Consider the following 18,515-nt stretch of genomic DNA (forward strand, 5'->3'; position numbering starts at 1 on the left):
AACCTATAGGGGGTACAGTAGCTGCTCATTAAATGGAGCCCACAAAGGGCAACACAGGGAGTAGAGTCACCAATACCCTAGAGACCTCACAAAGCCCTTCGTGAGCAATTGAAGAACTCAAACAAGTGCAGGCTAATAGGCTAACATTGGTTTGGGTAAAAATGACATCATTCCTACCCATAGGCTGCAAGGCCAGGAACATTTTGGTAAAAAACCTGATGTTTAAGTGCAGGGAGAAAGGACAGAGTGCATTTCTCACTGAATGATTGCTGTCTTTCTTCCCTGAGGTCAGACAATCTTCCATATATCCCACAGATGTGCCCCCAGAGTAAGCAATGGCCATACCAACCAGCCTTGGGTCCCTCCTCTTCCTACCTAGTGGCTCATGCTGGCTGTTCTTCTATAATGGAGTCCATGGTAAGATTTCCCTCAAAGAAAAGAGGCTGCTTAATGGCCTGAGTGTGTTTAAAAGATGCCATTGTTTTTCTTCTGCTCCTGGGGGTTCAACCCAGACTCATGTGCATACTAAGCATGCTCTCTGTACCACTGGGTTACATACACCCCCATTTTAAAGAACACTAACTTGGGACAAACATGCAGATCTTTCAAACAGAATGGGATTTAAGAGGCCATGTAACCAGAGTCTCATTTTATAGAACAGAACACTGAGGCCCAGAATAGAAATGAGACCACCTATCACTCAGGCATTAGCAGCCAAGCAGACCCAGGACAGACCCCTGTCTCCCCAGGCACCATTGCTCCCTTCCCTTCATTCCCTACACTTTTTTCTCTTATATTTTCCTACATGTGCACATGCACACACATGCACACACATGCACAGTCCCAGAAGCCCCTTAGATTGCAGTCCCAAGGGCTCAAACTGCCTCCCCCACCCCCTGCTCCCTCCTTCTCTAAATGCAAGCAGTCCTCTCCCTATTTCAGTGCCAGAACAAAGTGCCAAACCCCAGAAAACAAAGCCCCACTCCAGCCTGAAGAAGTACAACCCCAGCTCGTTATCAGATAAATCATTTCCTGAAAGAAATATGGCTGTAATAGAAGAGGAGAGCCATGTCCATAGGCCCCTCCACAGTCCTCCCAGCCCTCTCACTTCAGGGAGAGCCTGGGCAGAGCTGCCCTGGGCCCCTCATTCCTCCCAGGACCACTCATCAGACAAAGAAGCAGGCTGCAGTCTTGGGTCCAATTCAGAAACCATTCACTGAGCTCCCCTGAGGCTCATCCAGCAGGTATGTCCCTACCCTGTCTTCCAAGCATCCAGAGAAGGCAAAGACCTAGCACAAAGTGCTCGCAGCACCACAGAGAAGTAAGCCCAGGAGGCCACCAATGACCTCACCAGGCCCCCTAAGAAGTCTTGTGCTAGAGTTTTGGGAGGATGTGCCCCTCTGACCCTGCTGCCACTGGGAACTTCCAGATTGAGAACTCCCTAAAGAGAGAGAGAGAGAGAGAGAGAGAGAGAGAGAGAGAAGAAAAGCTTCCAAACACCAGCTCAATCCAGGTTTCTCATTCTGAGGAACCTGGATGGCAAGGAGGAGAATACATGCCTTCAGCTGATCCAAACCAGATTCCTCACACCATCCAAGTCCCAGAGAGCATGAGGAAAGGGAGCCGGGATGGGGAGAAGGAGCAAAAGAATGGGAAAGCTCCCCTGTGCTTCCCTAGGCTTGCCTGCTCTTGACTTTGAGCAACCATTCCAAACAGGGAAATCTGCCAGGAGATACATTAAGTCTGTAAGAGAAGAAGGCTCCAGGCAAAGAGCTGTCAGTCACAGGGAAAAATCAACACAATATATTGATTCTACTCTTTTCTCAGTGAAGGGCAGCCTCATGCTCAACCCTCTCACCACCTCCCCCACCCCATCACACACAACTGTAAAAGAAAAAAATAATTTTTTTTTTCAAACTCACAAGGAAAACTGATACCCAGGGAAGCACAGGGAGTGGGGGGTGGGGGTCCAGGTGCTTTTGCTTGCATGAAGGACAGAGTGGGGGAAGGATGCAGGAAGCCATCCAATAGGCCCCCTTCCTGGCAACTGGACAGCTGTTCCCCAGAGTCATGACCATTCGAAGGCTCAGAGCCGCCTAGTCTTCATCTGCAAGCCTCAGAACCCATACCTTCTGGTATTGCACATCCAGGTGTTGTCCCTTTTCTCATCAAAGAGGTCTGTCTACTTGTGAGGCCAGGGGCTGAAGAAAAACACACTTTAAGGATAGGATTTCTACACTGCCAGTGATCTCATGAGCTGGAGGACCCCATTTACTCCTCCACCTTCTCCAAGAAAATCATCTTACATCCCCCTTGAGAAGAAAGTTTCACCCACCAGCACAACCGCCACTGGGTAGAAGTCACCCACCAGAAGACACACCGCAGGTGCTTGGAAAATCCTTGAATCATGGGATTGGAAGGGTTAGAAGGGACTTTTTGCATCATACTTTCTGGCTTCTAACAAAAGTAGTTCTCTCGTATCACAGACGAGAGGCCATCGTACCTTTGTATAATTCTTGTGGTGCAGCCCCCACTGGATGACCAGACAGCCCATCCCCTTTGTTGAACAGAGTTTTATCACTGCAACAAGTCCAGTTCTATCAGCTATGCAGCATAAGTATTCTCTTTGCTGGATTAGACAGATTCGGCTCTCTCAATTTTCATCCTGACATTTGTAATCCTGAAAGGTAGACATCCTGAAGCATGCAGGCTCATCCATTTGAAGAGAAGATGTGAGATTGCCAGGCCTGGAAACTGGAAAGGAGTCAACCTAACACTGCCATGTGTGGAAACCAGGGGCCTGGTAGCTTACTTTGTCCTCCTCACAGATCCTGTCTATACAAAATATCTGCCGTCAGCCACCAGAAGCTAAAGGAATGCAGAGTGCTCATTCTGCACACTTAGAACTGGGTCAGAGGAAGAGCACTGAGAATGTTGATAAAAGCACTAGTCATTTGCTACAAAAGGTTGATGGTCCCCAGGCATGTCCATCTGCCCCAAGTTCTGCTGTGGATACTGTCCCCTTTTGGAGGGCAAGGTCTCAAGTTTAGATCCTCTTAGCCTCCTCTCCTACCCAGTGCTTTCAATCTGATTCTTCTGTTAATATCAGCTCCATTCAAGGGCCCACAAGAGATGCATACAGTTAGCTCAGCCTCTATTTTAATAAGCTCAAAAATTCTTTTTAAGCTCCTCTAAGAAAAACATTACCATGAACCAGCTCCTGCTTAAAGAGGAGGCCTTTTGTGGAGATGCCAAGAAGAGTTGTAAGATGGCACCTTGTGACTCAGCCACCACAGGGTGAGTGACATGTCATATATAAACTGGACTTTGTAGTTTCCAGGATGCTAATACAATCTATACAGTTCGAATATCAGTTCAGTGAAGTATTTATGATTATCCCCCACTTGGCAGATGAGAAAATTGTGGCTCAGAGAAACTTCACTTGACCAAACTTATGTGGCAGGCAAATTGTGGAATAGGAATTAAAACTCAGTTCTGAGACTTTCTTAATAGGACCCCTAAAGCTCAAGAAATAATGCCAACAGGAATGGAATCAAATTTAAAGACTTCTACACAACAAAGGAAACAATTAGGAATGTGAAGAGAGAACCAACAGAATTGGAAAAAAAATCATTGCTAGCTATTCTCTGACAGAGGATTAATATCTAGAATATATAAAGAACTCAAAGAACTTTGCACCAAAAAAAAAATCAAATAGCCCAATTATTAAATGTGCAAATGAATTAAATAGAGACTTCTCAAAAGAAGAAATACAAATGGCCAACAAATACATGAAAAAAATGCTCAACATCATTAGCAATTAGGGAAATGCAAATCAGAACTACACTGTGATTTCATCTTACACCAGTCAGAATGGCAGTCATCAGAATACAACTAATAATAAATGCTGGAGAGAATGTAGAGAAAAAGGACCACTTTTACACTGTTGGTGGGACTATAAATTAGTACAACTACCATGGAAATCAGTATGGAGGTTCCTCAAAAGACTGGGCCTGGAACCACCAGGCAATCCAGCTATGCTACTCCTCAGTATTTACCCTGGAGAATTAAAAGCATCTTACTGCAGTGGTACATGCATACCCATGTTTATAGCAGCATATTTCACAGTAGTCAAACTATGGAATTAGCCTAGGTGTCCACCGACAGATGAACAGATAAAGAAAATGTGGCATATATTCACAATGAACTTTTATTCAATCATAAAGAAAAATGAAACTATGCCATCTGCAGGAAAATGGATGGAACTAGGGACCATCATGTTAAGTGAAATAAGTCAAATTCAGGAGGTTAAGGGTCCTACGCTTTCTCTTGTATGTGAAAGCAAGAGAAGAAAAAGGAAAACAAAGCTGGGGAGTGATACTGGTCAAATTATATTGTTACATTGTGTACATGTAGGAAATTGTAACAATAAATCCATCAATATGCACAACTACAATGCACCAGTTAAAAAATGAGGGGGGGAAAAGTATGTGGTTCCATAAAGGTTGAAATAAAAATCTCAATTAAAAAAAAAAAAAAAAAAAAAACTCAATTCTATAGAAAGCAATTACTGAGAGAAAACTTTTTCTGTGTTTCCAAACTGCTTCTCTAAAAGGCACTATCAACCTCATGCAGGTAAAGAGGTCCCTATGCCATCCATCTCTAGGTTTCTCAGTAAAGACAGGGAAGAACAAGAAGCCCAAGGACACATTTAGGAGAGGGATCCCATATGTAAGGACCAGCCCCAGGAGAGGCAGCTAAGGTCAGGACATCCACCAGCCACCCAGACCCTGGTCAGAGAATTCTTATCATACAATATGATACACTGCTCTTTGCTATGGTCCCACAATCTCTAACTCCACCCCCAACTTAACTCTTCAGTGTGTGCATCCAATTCACTTTTCCTCCACTCCATGGTATTACACAAAGGCTTCTAAGAAGAAGGCCAAAAATTTCCAGTGGATATGCCTGGGGAGTCCACGAAGATATAACATCAAGAAACCCTAGTCAGAGTTCTTATACAACAAAACCGCATTATTTCTAAGCTGGAAGCCAGAGAGACCACCAATGGGGACCCATCAATTCACTTAAGGATGCAGGTTCAAAGACTTCACTGGCTGGCCCACGTCTGAAAGGCAGCACTGAAGTCGGATCCTAGGATATCAGAATCTCCTAACATAGAAATTTTTCTTTTTGGTTTTGAACAAGTGCATAAACCTTTGAGCCACAAAGAGAATAAGTATCTTGGCTGCACTGACAGGGGGTAGAGCCAGACCTTGAACTCAGGCCGGTCTGACTCCTAACACTTAATGTGTTCCTTCCAACATGCTTTTTTTTAAAAAACCCTAGGGATCACACCATGCCCTTTAGGACAATTCCTGCTAACCACTGGAATCTGCTAAGGAAGTGACTCCTGCCCAGAAAATCAGCAATTTTAAACAGATTTACTGAAAATACTAAAACCTAAACAAGACAGGTCTATTTAGCATTTGGAGTGAAAAACAAAACACTAAGCCTTGGAAAGATGGCCTTTGGTTTGCACAATGTCAACCACTGCAGAGAAATCCTGAATGGGCTTCTCTAGAGCCCTTCCTGAGGAGGGAGAATTAGCAGCATGTTCTCAAAGACCTCTCTGTGAAGCAGTGGAGGAAGAAGCAAGCCTCCGGTCCCATGAGTGAAGACCACAACCCTGGGAGAGCCCGGCCAGCTGCGATGGACTCCCCTTGAGCTTTGTAAGCAGCTGGCAGCTACACTGTGCCCCCCCACACAAACACAAAAGGGCCACATGCACATGATCCACCATACCACAGCCACGCACTAGTGTCTACCTTCACACCTCACGGACTTAGCATACATGTGCAAACACCAATACTGCATGCCACACTGCTCACTTGCATCTTCACACACATCTCAGTCATACTCATGCACCCACAGAGATGTAAACACACACACTCCATCTATATGCCATGACCCTCATCCTTTAATATAGCTGCAGCTTCTCTTGCCTCCCTCCTCCAGAGAAGCCTGAGACACCTGAGCTGATCCAGTCCCCAGGCCCTGTCTAATGTCATTTCCAATCCAGCGATTATGGGGCTGGATCCAGAAACACTGTGATTGCTGCCTGCCTGGGCCACTAACAAGCTCAGGAGAGAAAAGTCAGAGCGGTTTATGACAGCTCCTAATGACGACTGCTCTTGGTAATGACCAGCTCTGCGGTGACCCAAGTATGAGTTGATTATAGGCTCTGGCTCCTGCTCAGCACACCCAGCACAGAGGCTTCCCGGGGGCACTGACCGCAGCAGATGGCCCCTTCCCTGGCTGCTGGGACCTCATCAGGCCTGCCTCCTTCAAGTGGGTGGCCCTGAGCTGGCCCACACCCAGCCAGTACCACCCTGAGCCATCTCATAAGAGACATGACTGTTGGCCTCCTCTCTCTCCCCTCCACTTGTAGGCTCTCCTAAACATCTCACCCATTAAAGCCTGAAGTTCTGCCATTAGTACTTCCTTCCTTTGGACCTTGAGGTCGTCTTCATCATCTCCTTTTCTTCTATTTGTTTGCTTATTTAATTATTTAGAGTGACAGAACATTTTAAAACAGGTTCTTGATGTTTTCCCACTGCCAACAGGCATTGTTTCCCTTCTTTACCATGGCATTCAAGACCCTTGGTGACTGGCATCTGCCTACTTTATCAGCCTCATTTCCAGACACTCATCACCATACACCAGACAATTCAACCACAAAGAGACTCACCACTCTCCAAAATGCAGACAACTTCATGCCTCCATGCCTTGATCCCTGCTGGACACTCTGCTTAGAACATCCTCTGCCCATCTTTTCTGCCTAACAAACCACCACCAGCAGTTCCTTGGAGGACAGCATGTTATGCCTTCTCCATAGCTTTCCTTGACCCTTTCCGAGGATGAACTATTGCCTTCCCCACACTACTATGGCCCCCAGTTCTTACTAGTACAAAATTTGACCATTTGGTCAAGCAGTATTCTATTCTACTTACCCTCTTCTCTCTAGGCCGTAAGGCCACTGAGGGCAGGAACCACATCCTAACTACATAACTCTTTTATGTACAAGCCTGACCTGCACAATACACTCATTTCAATCCACCTGGCATTATTAAGCCTCCAACACTACCATGTGATTAAATTCATCAAGGTGCTTTCCTCCCCAAAGCAGGAAATACCACAGGAGTAGTACAAAACACAGGACGCTGGGGCCTAAGAGGCACAACAGATGCACCTGGTAGAAGCCCATAGCAAACCTGAAACTTTCCCTCCAGTGACCCCAAACTTTGAGGGGCCCTAGTCTTCACATGAGCTCACCCACTAATAGATCCCCAACCCCACTGCCAAACCTTACCAGCTCCTATCTGCTCATTTCAAGGCATGATAAAGTAGATGCTCTTTCTCATCCAGGTGACTCTCTGCAGGGCTTTTCTCTCCTGATATAATTTTAAAGGCAACATGCAACCAAAAAGAATTTGCCTACTAAAAAATCTCTCCTGCCTGTACCTATATGCACTGGTAAGAGCTATCTTATAGCCAGGAAAGGCTTTACTTCTCTTGCCAAGGACCTAACTCAGAATTCAAAGCACCTGGAGAAAGGAAGAAGCTCAGAACTCTTCAGCGTGCAGGACTAACTTTCTCCAGCTGCCCTGCTTGGCTCTGACTGTGGAGACCCCTCCCTCTTCCCAAAGCAATATAAACACTTCAGTCTGCACAGGTAAAATCTCACCGGGTGATAGTTCCAAAGTTAGGGGATGTGTTATAAAAGACAAAGCAAGAATCTGTACTCAGTAGAAGCCCAATGATTGTATACTCAATCAAATTTGCAAGAGTGCATGGTTAGATTTTCAAAAGAAAACATACACACCTGGTTTTAAATGAATGCGTGTTAAGAGTAAAGAATCTGTAACCTGAGAGGCCGGGGTGCTGGTCAGCATTTGGCACCTTGCAGGCAGCTGATCCTCTTTGCACCTCTGCATCTTAGAACAAAGGCCCTGACTCTTCAGCCAGCCCTGCTCCCTCTGGTAGGAGAGGCTGCCTGCAGGTTACTACATGGAGATTAGGGGCTGCCCTCAGTGGTTCAGTCTTGCCCTTCTACTTCTCAGCACCTTGTCCAGGGCTGACAACACGTACTTGCTTGGCTGACCGCCTTCCTTTCCACAGCTCTGCCTCCTCACCCGGCTGGTATCTCTGACTAGAGGTCATGGCCACAAGTGGATTGGTTGACAACTCTAACACATGTGGGTTTTCAATTCACCTGCCACTCCACAAAAGCAGGCCCAGCACTGCTAGAACCTTGTCACCTTTTTAGTCAGGCACACAGACAATGGAGAATTAGAAGGACCAATTCCTTCTGTCATACCTCAATCAGCCTGTGAGTCCCCAAGTATTTGGACAGGCCTAGCACTCTAAGAGGATGCTGAGCTCATGGCTAGAACTGACAAATGAAAACTGACATTCTTCACCTATAGTTATTTACCTGACAGGTTTTGTCACTGGAACACTTATTACTTGTTTGAGTCCTAACACCTTCCCCTGCCCTCATCACCTGACATCAGAATGCCCTTGACTCTCTCCTCTGATCTTAAGCCTTACATTTAGCTACTCATCCCCTCAAGGAAACTTCCCTGAATTTCTGTAGCTCTCACAGAAGACCTCTCCCTCCGTCAGGCCAGAGAGCTAAAACAAGCACTGAAGCTTCAGAAGTGAGTGGATGACGGAGATAAGAGTGGCCAAGGCCTGTCTCACCCACTGGTTTCTTAAATTGGTCAAGGGCAGGAACTGAGTCCTGGGTACAGAGTGGAGACCGAAGGCAGTCTGGAAGGCACATGGGGGCCTGTGAGTCCATGAGCCATGCATGGTAAGATGGCAAGGCCACCCCCCGTGAGGCACCGCAGGATGGAACATGCTTTTCAGGTAGCTGTTGTGTCTAAGGGTTTAAAGTGCTTATTTCAGGCCACAGACACCGAGGTAGGGATTTCCTTCAGCCATAAGCCATTTCCCAAGTGTGAATGGATTCATATCTAATAAAAGACACAGGTCTGAACTAATTTTCAAAAAGCTCACAAACAGAGAAGAACACCTCTGAGATAGTCCCAAGAGGAAATGTCCTGGAGAGCAGGCTGATAGAAGGACTAGAGAAAACAAGAGAAAGAAAATCCCCTTCATAATCCTACCTGAATGAGAAAGAACACTGTTTAGGGAACCTGACTCCTCATTTTTTGCCACCACCAAAGTACTATTTTGGCACTCTTTACGACTCACAGACATCCTTTCAGAATTTGTAAATGATTTCCCTTAATTCCTGCCCTGAAGAAAATACTCCTTTATTCCCCCCAAATACCTGCAAGCCAGTAAACATCAGTTCTTAAGAGCTGTCTGTGAGCAGCCTTCCTCCCAGGCCCCAACCCGCTACAGAACCTGAGAGACCAACTCTTTTTACTCTCAAGACTCAAATGTGAGCATGGGAGCTCTGCACCTGAGCCGAGGCTCCCACCCCAAAGCCTTCCTCCAACAGACACAAATATCACCTGTCCTCTGAGGTGCTTGCTTCTCACCCCTGCTCCGCCAAGGAGGTCAAGATAAGAAGCACCTAGGATGGGGCCGAAGTCATAGGAGTAAGGTCTTGCAGTAAGGACCCCAGAGCACAGTGATCCTGAAGCTCCAGCATCTCAGACTGCAGGAAAACAAAGAGGTTTACAACTCAACAGTCCCTCTCTGAAAAAAATGACTACAGGCAATTAGCACAATATAACCCTTTGAAAGACCTAGAAAACTGTATGTCAGCTCCTTCGTCATCGCCCTCCACTTCTTCATTACTGCATCTCTTAAAACTGCCCTGGGTTCTTATTCTTCCCTGCACCGGGCTCGTCTTTCCTCTTGATTCTAATACAGATCTCTTGAAACCACTAACAACAAAACCAGAGGCTCTGGGGAAGGAGAGAGAGAGAGAGAAAGAGAGAGAGAGAGAGAGAGAGAGAGAGAGAGAGAGAGAGAGAGAGTTTCCCCACTATAACTCCAATTCAGCAGAATCCAGAAGGTGATTTCATCCCCTACCACCATGCCCTGGCCCCAACTCCCAAATCATTCAACACACACAACCCCCTGCCAATTTGATTCAACAAACGTCTATTTTCAAAGAAACCTAAGCTGGCTGCTTCTGGTTCACTTCCCTCAGAACCGATCACAAGCTGTCCCTGTGATGCTGAGGGAAGCCGTCCTGAGGCTTGCCCCCTCTGAACCAGGAAGTCCCCAGGTGCCAGCACTAAGTGGCACTCAGATCCAGGAAGGCTGACGCAGCAGAGGCGACTCCTGAAGACCTCAATGATGCCAGTCTGTCCAGCCAGCCAGGCTGCTATGCCAGGTCCTTTCGGGCACATCGAGAATGACAGCGCTAGTGACAGGCAAGGCCTCTTACACGGCAAAGCCGTAGTTCAAATATTTATTGTATGTGTCTGGCTTTCACACGGAATTTGCAACCTGCCAGTTACTAGTGTTTACCTTGGTAGAAATTCACGGGAAATCTTAGTCTGAACAGGCCCAGAGTTTATTTTACTGCCAGATAAACAACTTTCTTTGATAAATCATCCGTGTGACAGTGTTCCTGAAAGACTAAACAAAGATTTCAAGCACAATCTATAGGCCTTTGAGAAGCCTTCCAAAGCTAATGCATGTTTAATTGGCTGCTCTAAGCAGGTTGGGGCAGGGCAAGGGTCTGACATTTCTTTGGCCATTTGTTCTCTTTAAAAAAAAAAAATACAGATTGGAGCTTCTGGCTCATTTCTACAAAACTGGATGAAATCTACCAATATTTAAATGCTCCTTTGCCTCTGAATATAGCCTATTTCTTTGGTCAAAAGGAATGAATATCACAGGGCAGCTGTTGGAAAAGAAAAGGAATTCTGCCCAGGAGGTGTTGCATGAGAAAAAGGGGAGGGAGAGGAGGGGCGACAACACAAAGGGGCGCTAAAATCTCTCTGAAATAGACCCCAATAAATTATGAGGAGAATATATTAGGTAAAAGGTTGCTTAAAAGCACCTAAAAACACACAAAAGAAAACTTAAGTGGACATGTCCTGGAAGTGGCGTAGATTCGGTCATAATTCTTTGATGGCTTCCAATTGTAGAATGACCTCAGGTTGTCAGCAATCTAACTAAAATGCAGAGGTCCTTCTTTACTATCATTCATAAGTTTTGCAGTTTAGGGGCAGCGGATGTTTGTTTGTGTTAACTCTAGTACCTAGAAGTTGCAAAAATTTTTTTCCAAACAGGTCTTTTAAAAGCCTTCTTCAGTTTAATCCTGTCAACAACTGATTGATTGATTCACTTAATTTTTGCAAAACTAGCTAATTTCACGAGCACTAGAATCAAATCCCCTTTCCTAGGCAAAGTTCTACCCTGAAACAACTTTATAATAAAAGAATATCATTCGTGTGGATTAAACAGCCATCACATTCTAGTGACTGAAATTAATTAATCTGATTAATTAATTCAATTCTCCCCACAATGTAGTGAGATTGGAATTACCATTCATATGTTGCAAATGAGGAGGGAAGTTCAGGGAGGTTAAGAGATTTTCTCATGGTTGCTCAGCTTGAAGGGCTGGGATTCAATCCAGGTCTGTCTGGGCCACAGCCTGTGTTCTCTCTAGTCTGCTACACTGCCTGCCTCTCTCCACCAAGAAGAAATCCAACAACCACTGAGCTCTCTCTCTCTCTCTCTGTCCTTGCAGATTCCACCAACTCTGAGAGTAAAAGAGCACTCAATGCCCTAACCTGGGAGGCTCCTCCAGGGCTCCTGGCAGGATGGGAACATGAGGGGCATGAGAGGACAGGAAGGCAGGAGGGTATGAAATCTGGGTTGGCTCCTTAACATGTGCTGATGAGAAGGAAAGCTGTCAGGAGTCCAGGTGGAGGAGCCTTGGGCAACAGAATGACTAACTCCTTTTTCTTTTCTTCAGTCTGTAAGAGAAGGGCATGGACTGGCTGATCTTCAGGGTCCTATCCAAATTAGCAAATAACTGGTACAAATAACATGGTGCCCACAGCAAAGGTAGCATGCATGGGCTGTGAACAGCCCTGTTACCCCAGCTCTACCCTTAGCCCTCTTTTCCCATCTTCCCCATCAGAAAAGCTTCAGAAAATAAAGGTGAACTTGAGGGCAAATCCTTCTCCTTGCTCCCCTTCTCCTTGGGAGTTAACATATACCACAAAAGATGAAGACATGATGCTTAGAAAAATAAGTCAGATGCAAAATGACAATACCATAGGATTCCATTCCCATAAGGTCCGTGGAGTAGTCATATTCATAGGGACAGAAAGGGGAATGGTGGTTACCAGGGCCTGGGGAGAGTGGGATGGAGAGTTAATGTTCAGGGGGTACAGAGTTTTAGTTTGGATGATGAATTTAGATGGATGGTGGTGATGGTTGGTCCACAATGTAAATGTACTTTAATGCCACTGACTAAACAGTTAAAAATGGTTACGATAGTTTTATGTTAATAGGATATGCCACCCAGTGAAAGAAAGAAAGGAAAGGAAGAGGTGGGAGGGCTCAGCCCGTGGGTCAGGGCCAGAGTCACAGAATTGCGATGGGAGAGCACTACCAAGCACACCCAGATCACACTGTTTGGCAAGTACCCATCCCAAGGAATAACCCAGTCAGAACTGGACTTAATCCCAAGTAGAAGTCATGGGTCAGCTGGTTCCAACCCAATTACGGCTATACCTAAATCTGCCTCAGGACAAAGAAAGGCAACCATTCCAGCATGACGCAAGAAGGGCAAAGGACTGAATGAGAATCAGGTTCAATAAATACACGGACAGTAGAGGACAGGAGAGCTTCCCAGATCATCCCTCCTCACTTCATTAGTGAAACCCATACAAGGAGGCCTCACATGCTCAAGTCAAATCACTGGTTACCTCCATCCCTGGAAAGAGCACCAAAGGGAACAACTGCTGAGTTCAGCTGTAAGATACTATCTCACCTTATCTGCTCATCATCAAAATCTATTCCTGGATACAAGCTACCACTCACTGTAAGGAAACCCGAGACATGGAGAAGATCTGCCCAGTGTGGCAGGACGTACACACAGTAGCAAAGGAGGCAGAGAGAGGAATGAACTCAGTTCCAGAGGATGCAATGCCCCATCCACAGACCCCAGACATTTGTGCCCTTGCACACATTTCAGTAGACTTTCATTGGTTTAAAGTTACTACAGTAAATTGATGCTCAGTGGAATTTGCCTTATCTAAGCATCTTCTGCCACCATCATAGCCAAGAGAGAATCCATGATGGAGGAAGGGCGCATTATACTCACTGAAGGGGGAAAATTTGGCTCTTTATAGCTTTTTTTTGGGTTCCTCAATGTGTGACCTCAGCCTAAATTGCCAGGGGCCTGATTCCTTGGGAAGAACCTCCAATCTGAGACTGGATAAGCAAGTAATTGACAAACACGACTCCAACTGGAAGGCTTTGAAAGCTTCTGGTTAATCAGGATCTCGGCACTGCACCATACACTCTCAAGCCCCGGGAAAACTATTTAGAATAAGATACAGATGGTAACCCATGTGTTACACCTCCAATGAACTTAACAAAGAGACAATTCCATGTTTTCTCATACACAAAACAACAATTAATTCCAAGCATTTACAAATCTGTAGATAAGATATGTATTTTAGACATCTTCAGTGACAATAAAAACCAGTTGTCTTAGCCTGCCAACTCTATATGGGGGAGGGGGTAATCGCTCCTTCTCCCATGTCTATTTAACTTTGATTAAACTAAATTTCTGGATGTTAGGGTTGCTTTTTCCGGACACACAATAGACACTCAAGTCACTCAAAGCAGGGCATGTAGGGCTGGGGATGTGGCTCAGTGGTAGAGTGCTCACTTAGCATGCATGAAGCACTGAGTTTGATCCTCAGCATCACATTTAAAATATATTAAAAAAAAAGATATTTTTTAAAAATTTAAAAAGCAGGGCATGTAGCTTTCCTTGAACTTAATTAAACACATAGTACATATTTACTGGGAAAGGAGCTCTCCCCTTTAAAATCAAGCAAGTCCGATATCCAGGTCCCTGTCATTCACGGACTCTTCTGACAAACCTTTATTTTTTGCCTACCCTGTATAGGACAGTGTGCCAGGGACTTTTTGAGTACAAATAGGCCTTATTTTATTCACTCTGAGACTCAGATTCTTTTTGCATTTTAGCATGAAGGATGTTTTCTTTGTCAGTGATGCAAAACGAATAATGCATCTCATAATTAATGGGCATCCTACACTAGGTAAAATATGGCATAAGACAGACGCTGCTCTCAAGCAGCTTACAGATGTTGCTGTTACTGGGTTGGCAGCCAATTTTCCTCTTCTTAGGGAGGAAACTCGTTTAGTTTGGAAAGCCTAAACTCCTTTTTGCAAGACAGCAAACTGCCCTGCTGAATGAAACTACAAATAGCAGCACAGTCCAGATACCTTGAGAGAGGTGTGAGGCAGAGTGAGAACAGATCAGCAGAGGTGCAAGGACCTCAGAAAATATTTCTTCCAGGAAATATTCCAAATGCTAACTGTGAGAGCTGCTTTTCTTTTTCTTTCCTATTTGGCTAATATTAGTGTTGCCAAGTACTGTTTTTTTTCTTTATGAGAAAACATATAAACCAAAAAAAAAAAAAAAGAAAGATACTCCCAGAAGGCAAGGAAAATTTCTGGGAGTAAAGGAATATTTTTGTACTGCAAGAAACTATGGGGCTAAAGAATTGCCACCTGAATTCTTAAGCTCAAAAAACTCAAAAAAAAAAAAAAAAGAAAAAAAGAAGTTCCGAACTATCTGTAGTGAAAGTACTAAATATCATCATGCAAATTTCTGCCAGAAATGCTTAAGGGTTTTTACAGGTACTGAAGAAAAAGCTCAGAAAAGTGGCCAGAAGCGAGGATCTTAACTTCACAGCATTTATAAATCAGATCCTCACTTCCCTGAGATAAACTAACCTGAAGGAAAGATGGATGTAGGCACTAAGTTGTTAACAGCAAGATTATTTGTGTGGCAGCTCGCAAACTCTACATTGGCCTATTTAAGAGGCAAGAGGAGTACCCTGATGTCAGTAAAGCAGAGAGAACAAAAACAGAAGAGTGCATCCTAATTTAAGCATAGCAGGCAGGCTGGCCGCCATGTTGAATTTAGAGACTTTGCACCACCTAACTTTTGGCTTCCCACATCTGGTGCTTGATCCAGGCTGATCCAGCTGCATTCCAAAGCATCAGCACACAAGCTTTTCTGCTGATGTTTTTCCCTGTTGGGGGAAAAAAATGTGCTCTGAACTGAGGGGGTACAATGCAGGGGTGGAGAGAAAAATGGCCAGGCAGACCCGCCAGAGGGTTAAAAATGCATTGCCCAGGGGAAGGTAATGGGCTGGGTATGGTCAGCTCCACAGAGGTTGCCGGAGTCCAAGGATATGCAGGCAAATGTGTAAGGGTGAGTGCTGACCCAGAAGGAATGCAGCCCTTGCTTCCAGATCTCACAGAGCCTTCTAGCAACCTATGTCTTCCCACCAGGAATGGCAGGACCACTTAATGCAAAGTTTGATCCCTGGAGTAGGGAGTCAAACATTCTTTTGCTTCTCTGTTGTGTGTCAGCTTGCATTGTCGAATGTCTTTGTTTCCTAACTGAATCCCATCAGCGTGGCTGACTGCCTCACTTATTTGAAATGAACTGAGCTAGGAAACAAGTTTCTCAACAAGGCTGTGTTCTCCAGAGTGCTAAGAAGGGCAGAGCTAAACTCGGCTCCTGCAGAGAGACAGTGGGGTGCTAGGGGTCCTATTTATTGTTTTATAAGAATATTTTTTTTAAAAAAAGTCTTTCCTGCATCCAGGGTAAAAAAAAAAAAAAAAAAAAAAAAAAATCCAGTATACACCATACTTGCGCTGTGCAGTACCTCAATGGCAAAGTCGAAACACTGTTCATCATTTCATAAGTGAGGAAGCCAGCACCATAGTGAACAAAAAGACTCCAGGTGGAAAAGTCAGATTCCTTATTTATCAAAGACGATGACTTGATAAGATGATCTCTAAGGTTCCAGAGGAACTCTATGAACCCAAGAAGAAAGTAAGCTCAGGGCTGAAGGAACACAATCCCAAATAGCTAATTACTCGGCTTCACCAAAACCGGATTGGTTATTAACAAAAAATACACCCTCCTTCCAGTAAGCAGTATGCTGGTGGCTTGTTGATTTAGTAGGTGCCTGCTGCAGGACGTAGCAGGTGAGTTATCCTAGTGCCCTCTAGACCTCTGCCCTACATTATAAAGTCAACCTTGCCCATCCAAATCCAAGGACTGCCTCTTCAGACCACGTTTAAGAATCCATCTAGTTCAACTAATAGCCACAAAGCCCCCAGAATTTTGAGGGACAACTGGAAGACTAGGGAGGAGACCCAATGATGATTTAAGGATATTGAGTTTCAGATCAAGATTCTGAACACAAAGACATGGATCTGCTTTTCTCAGCTCCTTAATGTTAACTTTGGCCTTGAGTTTCTGCAGCCCCAGGAACTTTAGAGCCTATGAGCTATAAATTAACTACCTCACTCTACAGCAAATCACTGACTAGTGTTTAGCCAGGAATTTTTTAAAAAGCTAAAATTTACATTTTAATTTATTCAAGGTAGATACTTTTGGATGACGGTGTCTAACATGGTGCTTTGTATTCAATAAATGTTGAATGAAGGGACACACGCATATAAATGATAGACACACTAAATTTTGAGTTTCTTAATGGGAAGACATCACCTGCCAGTCTGCCACACACTCAAATCCAAGGCCTTCTATCACTCTTCTCTGGGGTGCAGAATCTGAACAAATCATATGAACATAAACTAACCACTAATACATTACCTTTCAGAGTTTAATATGATTCCCTGGGCTTATAAAAGGCCAGGGGGCCAACGGCTAAATGTGAGTGTTATAATTTACCATATCTGAAGAGAATCAAAGTTTGTTGATTCTCTTCAGATATTATAAAGCACATACCTTTAACTATCCCTCCGAGGATACTTTGGGATCTCAGTCATATCCAAGCCCATTCTTCCTGTCCTGACCATGCAACTAAACACAACCTGTCAGGATTTCTAAGAGATTTTATTTGTGCCCTTGTTTCCTCAAAGTCCTTCGGGAAGGAACCAAATGTATCCTGTGGATGAAAATATTGTTGCTGCCAAGGTAGTGTGGAGCTGTATAGCAAGAGACTCACCAGCCTCAGCCCAGTTTGGGGTATCCCCTAATGAAGCAAGAGTGTTACCATAAAGAAGTAAATACTACTACTATGAATTAGGTGGAAGGACATCAGACTTCACATGAAAAACTTCAGGTGTCCTCTACAATTTTATTTGAGTTCTTTTAAAATGGCAAAAAAAGAAGATATGGTATGACTCAAACACTGATAGCAAAAAGGACAGGAGACCAAATTTTTCCAAGAGGTGCCATCATTCTCCTCCAAGAACAGAGAAGCCACAATAAACATCCATTCTCCTGATGCTTTCTGTAGCAAACAGTTTGAATTCTCCAACTTCCATCTTCTGCAAAACTGCAAAGACTCTGAAAACGTACCTGTTGTGATGCACAATTTCCTTTGACTTGTGTATGCACCCACATGGGTGTGAATTTCATTCAGACATGGCACTTCACTAGTACAAGACCTTTTTTGTATATGATAAAGTTTAATAAGTGGTAAGTTTGATTAATGAACACGAAGTGATTCTTGATGAACATGAAGACTCATATTACCTACCTTTATGCTTTTCCTGATAAGAATTCTGTAAGAAATCCAAATTCAGAAACACAATGCAGAGAAACACATTGTTCAGCATCAGGCTGAACCTGTCCTTCAGCAAACCAGCCCTGGCCCAAGCACGTCTCTGCATCCATTAAAGGTAGAGCTAGAGAGATGAAGGGAGCTGGCCCTCCAAACGGAAGCAATTCACATTTGCTTTTCCTAGAGAAAAGACTCCCAGATTGTTGAGAACTCAGGTCTCCTACCCTCAGACTATGAGAAACCATCCCCGGAGTCCCTGGGATCTGGTCCTCAGGCCACATCCTTCCAGCTCCGGGAGCCCTGGGTGCTGATTCAGAATAATTTGGAAAAGGGGAGAGAAATCGCACCACTGTGGGGATGTCAATGTGCTTTACCTGGAAGAACATGACTGGGATTCTCCTCTGAACCCCCCTACCTCCCATTGAAATTTGCCCCTCCTGGGAAGGTACCCTGCAGTCAGCCATTTAAACCCTGTGTAGAGTAGTGCTGACATCTAGGGGTGGATATAAAAAAAAGAGTCATGCAGACCGAGCCCAGCAGGCTGCCCACTGGAGCAGGTGAGAGGGGACTGTGCCTCCTGGTAACTTCCCAAGGTTGGTGTGTTCCCAGGCTCCTCTCCACCTATCCCCACATCTGCCACCCTGTGCTGCTAGAGAAGGTCTCCCCAGTCCTATACCGTGACACCTCCCTGTG

The 18,515-nt window shown here is 44.7% G+C and overlaps 1 protein-coding gene across 1 annotated transcript in view; it reads right to left on the bottom strand.

Annotated features, from left to right (window-relative positions):
- The window catches only part of Sfrp1 (secreted frizzled related protein 1), a 40,317-nt gene that overhangs the window by 15,779 nt on the left and 6,023 nt on the right, over positions 1–18,515 (bottom strand). The gene's annotated exons all lie outside the window — the stretch shown is intronic.

This window comes from Urocitellus parryii, chromosome 14 (assembly GCF_045843805.1).
Source record: "Urocitellus parryii isolate mUroPar1 chromosome 14, mUroPar1.hap1, whole genome shotgun sequence".
NCBI classification, from domain to species: domain Eukaryota; kingdom Metazoa; phylum Chordata; class Mammalia; order Rodentia; family Sciuridae; genus Urocitellus; species Urocitellus parryii.